Source organism: Serinus canaria, chromosome 3 (assembly GCF_022539315.1).
Source record: "Serinus canaria isolate serCan28SL12 chromosome 3, serCan2020, whole genome shotgun sequence".
In the NCBI taxonomy this organism is placed as follows: domain Eukaryota; kingdom Metazoa; phylum Chordata; class Aves; order Passeriformes; family Fringillidae; genus Serinus; species Serinus canaria.
Genome location: NC_066316.1, coordinates 43,843,985 through 43,851,165, shown reverse-complemented (window position 1 = coordinate 43,851,165; position 7,181 = coordinate 43,843,985).

Sequence of the window (7,181 nt, the reverse complement as noted above, 5' to 3'; positions counted from 1 at the left end):
ACAATACCCAGATTGCAGGGAATAGACATTTTCTTTGGGAATTGTCCAGCTCTCCTCTGGATCTGCAGTCTGTGCAGAGGAAGCCAGAAATACTCTGTCCTGGCCAAATATGACAGAAGCTAGCCAACATCTGGTGGTCTGTTGTGCCACGTTTAGGGCAACCAGCAAGGAAGAGTGGAAGCACACGGCTCTTTCCACCATCCATGGGGAGAACAGAGATTTGCTTCCCAGCCCCAAATTTGGCTATTTGGGCTGCTACTCTGTCATCTAGTCAAGTGGGTGAATTTAAAGCAATGAAGTACTTTAATGGGCAGAATACACTATGCAGTGGGAACACATCTGTTTCCTTGCAATCCAGCCCCAAATGGACTCCCTTCTGTTACCACCACAGCATTGCCACCAAATGGCAATGTCAAATCAGCACTTAAAATGCCTGGAATTTTATTAATGCCAAAGAACATGAAAAAAACCACATAGCATCTCTGTTCTTGAATGGAGAGACAATCTCACAGAAAACCCAGCTCAATCTGCTTCCATCGTCTGGTACCGTGAGCTGTGGCATCACTAATGAGACTAACAGCAATGAAAGCAATCACGAACAGAAGAAATATCTGAAAGCCAAAGCCTCCCATGACCGATGAAATAAAGACTTCACAGAACTACCTGCAGGACGAGGTATTTTTATCAGATTATTTCTGCTGGGCATACCAGGTTCTGGGATGCAAATGATTTAATTGAGCACCTAAGCTCTTGTTTCATGTGATATAGCATTTTTAAATATGCATTTCCCTGAAATGCACAGAAGACACGGAGATACCAGTGAATTATGCACTCTGCAGACCTGACTGAGAGGGCACTGATCAAAGCAAAACAGCAGTGACTGTGGGGACAGACGTGATGCCCCAGAAATACATTGCTGAAGAGCTTGAGCAGAATGCAGTCATCTGTGCTCACAAGTGAACAATACACCAACTCCGACATGAAGGCTGCTTCCAGGCATACACACAAGGCAGTACAGTACCCTGGCATGAAAGAACAGCCTCTTCTGACACAGAGGAAAATAGCCTTGCTCCCAAAAGAAGTGAAGAGAAAAAAAAACCAAACAAAACCCCCAGCCCAGTACATTAGCTATAAAATGAGACATATTAGGAATGTACATGTAAAGCTTCTCACAGGTTATGTATGCTGTTCATGTTTAACGCTGTGGTCTCAAATGTGACTAAAGCTACAGAACTGAAGTGCCCATTTGGGACTTGGATATTCTGGCAGAGGATAATGTCACCTTAGCCAGCAGTGAATGAGAAGCCCAGGAGGCACGGAGGGAGGGATAAACCTGCAGCAAGGAAAGCTGAGCTGCAGGTAGCAGGCAGCTGCAGTCTGGGTGGGAGGCAGAGGGGAGGCAGGGAGCAGCAGAGTCCCAGTCCCTAGGGGAGCACAACCCTGGGCAGTCAGGCTTCTGTGCCTGCTGCAGAGCCCAGGACAGGAGTGACATTTCTGGTGGCCCTGGCAGTGCACCTTACAAGCACATCATTTTAGGGGACTGACTGAGGGCAGGAATAAGCAACTACTGTTCATTCTGAAGACCCTAAAAGACAGTGTGCCTACAGCAACATTTTCAGGCTTGAGCGCTTGAGCAACTGGTCACCAAGTCTGCAAAAGGCATCCAAAACAATAAGCCCACTTAGCATCACTCAGCACGAGATAAATGCCCTCTCCCCTGTGCCCCCCAAAACACAATAGGATGCCCACTGATCAAAAAAGGGTCTAAACAGTTTTATTTTCTACCTGCTGTAATAAATTAAGCCTGGCTGTTTGAAAACTATTTGGGGAATGTATTTTTATGGGTCTTCTGCTAAGGCCAAGAAATGCTTGGGGTGCTTGTGGGATTTAGGTGCCAAAACAATGAGTGGGAAGAGGTGTGTCGTGCTGTTACTGATGACAGAGCTACTGCCTGTCATCCAGTGCTTCTGCACTAGCACTCCTGAAAAGGGGGTCCCTATTGCTAGCATTTCTGTCCTCACATATCTGAAGCCCATTCTTATTACTAAAAGTGTCACCAAAATTGCAGTAACACTGATGGGATTTTTTTATATAATAGTTGATCATTTATAGAGAAAATTTGGGGTGCCTTTGATCTGGATCATCTCAGGTGTTTAATGTCTATCTTGATATGACATAAGCCAGACATAGAAGTTAGAGAGAGAGAGAGAGAGAGAGAGAGAGAATATTTAACAAATGAACCAGATAAAACAAGATGTCAGCCTCCAATTCTTAGGATTAGAGCAGACATATTGCTGGATTCCAGGTCTTCACTGGCACTCATGACAGAAAGCTGCTGCAGATAGGGAGCTCTGCAGGGTCTTGTCACTCGGAGTGCAAATATGGTCTGAAAAGCATAATGTCTTTTTCTTCTTGTTATGGCTTTGGGTAATGCAGATATGATCTTCAGCAGCACCTGAATAATAAATCAAAATGCTAGCAAAATAAAAAATTCCCCCCACCAGAAAAAAAAACAAAACAAACCCCCCCCCAAAAAAAAACAACCCACCCAATAAAATACAGTACCTCTGCAACACACACACACAAAAAAAAAGGCAGCCAGCAGCATTTTTATTGGTTAAGTGATTTTTTTTTTGTTATTGATGTCAATTGGTTTAAAACAAAGCCCCACCCCAGGTCCATAGTGAAAAAGAATACATTTCCATGCTGATCAAAATCACAAGACTTTTGGACACAAAATGCATAGCCAAAGCAATTGTGGTCCTATTTTTGTTTTTAACACTTAGCTAGCATTATGAAAAATAAGTCAGTAACTTCCTTTAAGGACTAATGTCTATAATGAGCACAATGCAAAGGGCTTTCCTTTAGCACTGTGGTCTCCTTCCACCATCTGCCGGGCCTCCTTTGCTATTGCAGGAGTTAAAAGTCAGATTCTTTTCTAAGAACGAGATTACTTATTTTAACCTTCCCCCTATCCTTCATCTCTCATGTTTATTTTGTCACTTATGAGGCCCCAAATAAAGCAGTATTGCTAATCCTTACTGAAATGCATCTACCAGATTTATGGCCAGATGAGCTTTTTTTTTTCTAAGATAAAGGAAAGGTTTCCTCTGATTTATTAAAGATTAAAAAAAAAAAAAGGCCAAACATTTTGGGTTAATTTTATTTCTAAAGTGAAAGAACATCTTGATGACAAAAGTAGGTTGTTTCCTGTACCGAACAGACTCTGCTTGAATCCTGTGTTACAGATCTTAACAGGATGAACAGGAATTTGGCTTGGACTTCATACCATAAGCAATGACTAACCAAGTAGCTCCTGCAACAAGTTATTTATTAACAGTGATTCACAAATTAGAATCTACACAAATGTTTCTTTTTTTAAGAGTCCAGGATGAATCTGCCTCAGTACCATTTAGGTGGAGAAAGTATTTCTGTAATACAAACTGGATATATTTATGTAGAATAATCAAGAGATGAGAAATGCAATATTCCCTTTCCACACACAAAGTCAAACATACACACACCTCCATGTTATTTTTAGACTTGTTTTTCTCAGTTTTTCTCTTGTTTTTCTTGCAGCACATTTTAGAATGCCTTACTCTCCAGAATATGGAACTAGCCAGCATTTATACATTTCCTGTCAAAAACAATATGCCTTTTTGGGTATGTGAGAGGATCTCATGTGAAGGATAAAGAAGGAATACACATTTTGGCTAAATCTAGAACAGGTATTATGTCAGTTTTTCTGAGAACTTCCTTGCAGAGCTAACCAAAAGCTGGGAGTTTGTGTGAGGAAAAACTTTGCACCATGATCTGAAAACACCATTTTTAAAATAGCACAGATGGTCAAAGATCTCTAGAGTGGGCTTACAAATGTAACTCCAATATCAGCATGTATTATAAAGCCAGTTTCCCCAGAAAAAAATTAGAGAACCTCCCAAGACATGGCTTTGCTCAGCATTGATATATATTCAGTCATTTCAGTGAAAACTGGAAGGGGGTCTCAGCTAAGGCCAAATGCTTCTGGAAAATGGCTTTTCTGTTTTTTTGGTTTTTTCCCCTGAGGAAAGCATAGTTTTTACAAAATAGTGTTATGCCTCTGCAGTGGAAAGTTTCAGAATTATGCAACACCATTAAAAAAAAAGAACTAATTAGATGCAGTGACAGGAGGCGGAGGTCGAAGAAAACATCTTAATGCCAAGATTCTTGAAGATGGAGAGTTATTTTGGATGCCTTCATATTTGGGCAGCTACCAGAGGAAAGCCACACTTTTAGAAAATGTTTCAGCTTCTGAGTACTGGGTTCCATTGAAGTATTTCTTTTTGCCCAAAACTTGGCAACTAGTTACTGTGGTCTTGAAGTTGTGTGATTGTTGTGGTGCATTCTCCTGAGTGTAAAAACCTGGTAATAAATACCTCAGCAGTGTGTTTTGAGGCTTCATACATTATTGTCTATAAAATGCTTCAAATAGACTTTAATGGAAGACCTCATAAATGTGTAAAAGACTACTGTTATCATTTTTTACAAGATTGAGATTTAAGGGGTGAAGGAAAAAAAAACCCATTGTGGCAATATGACAAGTGCTTATTTTTACTGTTCCTGTATGGGCAGCAGGAAAAGAACCCAAAGTAAACCTGCAGGACCCAGGTAAAATAATTCATTAATAATTGAAAAATATTTTAACTAACACCCCCCGTCTTTATAATAAAATTGTAAAAGTGAGATATTTCTAAAAATTAGTTGATTTGGAAGTTTTTCCTTCAATTCTAGTATCTTTAAAGTACATTACAGAAACAGAAGAGATTGTGACCTTTTGGCAAACCTTTTACAGCATCAAACAAGAGCCCTCTTCTGACTTTGAAGATATCCTGCAATCAATTAGGAAGGCCCTAAATGAGGTTGGAATGAGTCAGGAGTTTTGCAGAATAACTGGCAGGCTTCCACTTAGAGAGAATCATTTGGAATATGAGAAAACAGGGAGGATTAGCCATCCCCATTAAAGACAACAGCATTAGAGCTGTTTTGGAAACACTAGAGCTGCTTCTTGCCTAATGCTTCCAAAACTGCTGTTCTCAGCTAAACTGAACTGATTTGTTCTGTGTCTTTATTTTTAGCATGGGAAACTCAAAATAAACTTGGAAGAAGTTCTTTGAAGTGAGATGCACAAGTCAAAATGTGAAAATTGCATCTTAGCACAGCAGATTTGTGCTTTTTTCCTTGCGAGGTTAAACTAGTGTAATCTAAAGTACTCTGGAAGATGAAGGAGAATATTCTAAAGCTGTTTTCCCTTGCTCCCCGTTGATGTGAAAGACTGTGAGAGAAGGAAGGCAGCAGTGGTGTGGGTCTTTCATAATCTGAATTCCCACTGAAGAAATAACCTTGGTCTCAACCAGTGCCTGACGAATTCCTCCACTGATCTGAAAACCAAAGATAACTTCTTTGTACCTAGCAGGCTATCTCTACACTTCCAGAAGGGACAAATTAACTTTAGCTCATCTGTGCAAAGCTAATCAGCTAATCATCAGTGCTCTATTTTCTGAAGCCAAGGAGATACAAAGCTCTTCATATTGTGCATTCTGAAAGGACACTGACATGCCAATCTTCACATTTGCAAAGAAAAATACATAGGAGTCGGAAATAAAGTGAAAGCTTCCTCCCTGCCTCTGTCCTCCCTTCCTTCCTCCTTTCCTCCCTCCCTCACTGCTAAAAAACAACAAAAAAAGGGTGGCATTTTGCTGTATTCCCAAGGAAGTAAGTAAGAACCAGATTGGTCCTTGTGGTGTGCTTTGCTTATGTTTGGGGATTTTTAATCCCCCTTCTTGCAGTATTATTCTCTGTAATAACACCAGGACTTAAAAAAGACTAAAGGCTCCCAGGGTTGCCACTGGTAAATTTTCATGCAGAAGCTACAAGGTATTTTCCCCACTGTAGTAGATCCTCTTATCTGGTTCATTATCAGTAGAATCCCCTGTACACCAAAATCCAGAGGCAGCAAAATACTCAGGCATGTGCTTAGAGATAAGCTCATACTGACACGGTTTGCTAGATGAAGACCTACAGACAAAAACTGTTATGGAGAAACTGTGATCCCATATGGACATTCTCTTGATTGTCCCACTGCTTCCACATCTGCTTGTGCTCTTCAGGCTGAAAGCTGGAGAGGACTGTAGTACATACATTTCAACAGCCCTTTTGCTTCCCTGCAAAACCAATGGTGAAATCTATTTAGCCTTTAACACCCAGCTCTGAGTCCTAGTGAAGGAGACAAGTCAAAAATTAATGGCACAGCTTAAGCTGAAGCCAAAATCCTAAATGTTTGGTTTTTTATAAAAGGAAAGCAAACAAGGACAATAAGTGGGATGGCTGACTGTTATTGGGAAGCATTTTAATTCCAGACTGTACAACAAATGCTCTTCAGCTACATGAAGCAGATAAAAAATATCTGCAGATTTCAGTAGTATCCTGTCAAGTAGGTTTGCAAAATAAAGACAGATGGCAAAGGATTATATTTAATTCTTTTTCCTAATTCATCTTTTCCTGACCATTCCACTGCACTCAGTCTAACTGGAGAGATTTACCAGCTTAACTTTCCCTCTGTAGCTTACAGTGACAAACCGCATAGTAGATTTGTAACTTCCCATCATTAGGAATGTTTAATTGGACACAACTGCTTTTCATCAGCTGTCTTTAAATGCTGCTTCTGAACACGGGATGTTTACAGCATTACAACAGTTGAACTCTGGCTTTATTTTTAAAGTAAACATCCTAAAAAGCCCAGGAATATTGTAGCGTTTCTGGTGAATGTAGCTGTCCTGCTCAGTCAAAGAGGAATTTCACTTTGGAATTTCTTACACAGATGTGCACAATCCCACAACACAACACTAACAGCAGTGTCCTTAAGATACCTTGCTGTTTCTTTCCAGTGCTGGTTTTTCCCCATGCAGATGAAGCAAGGAAGCCATGTAGCACAGCCCTGATAAGGCTGGAAGCATGCAGCCTGTGATTCAGTGTGAGAGGGTCTGTGCTGCACTCACAGCTCCTCCCTGCCTGCCTGACCCTGCCCTTTCTTCTCCTCCACTCCATTACTTAATGCTACTTTATAAAATTCCCACTGTTTTTTGACGTCTTGGTTTTCAAACACCTGGCTTGAGACACGCTGACCCTGATGATCCCAGAGCTGA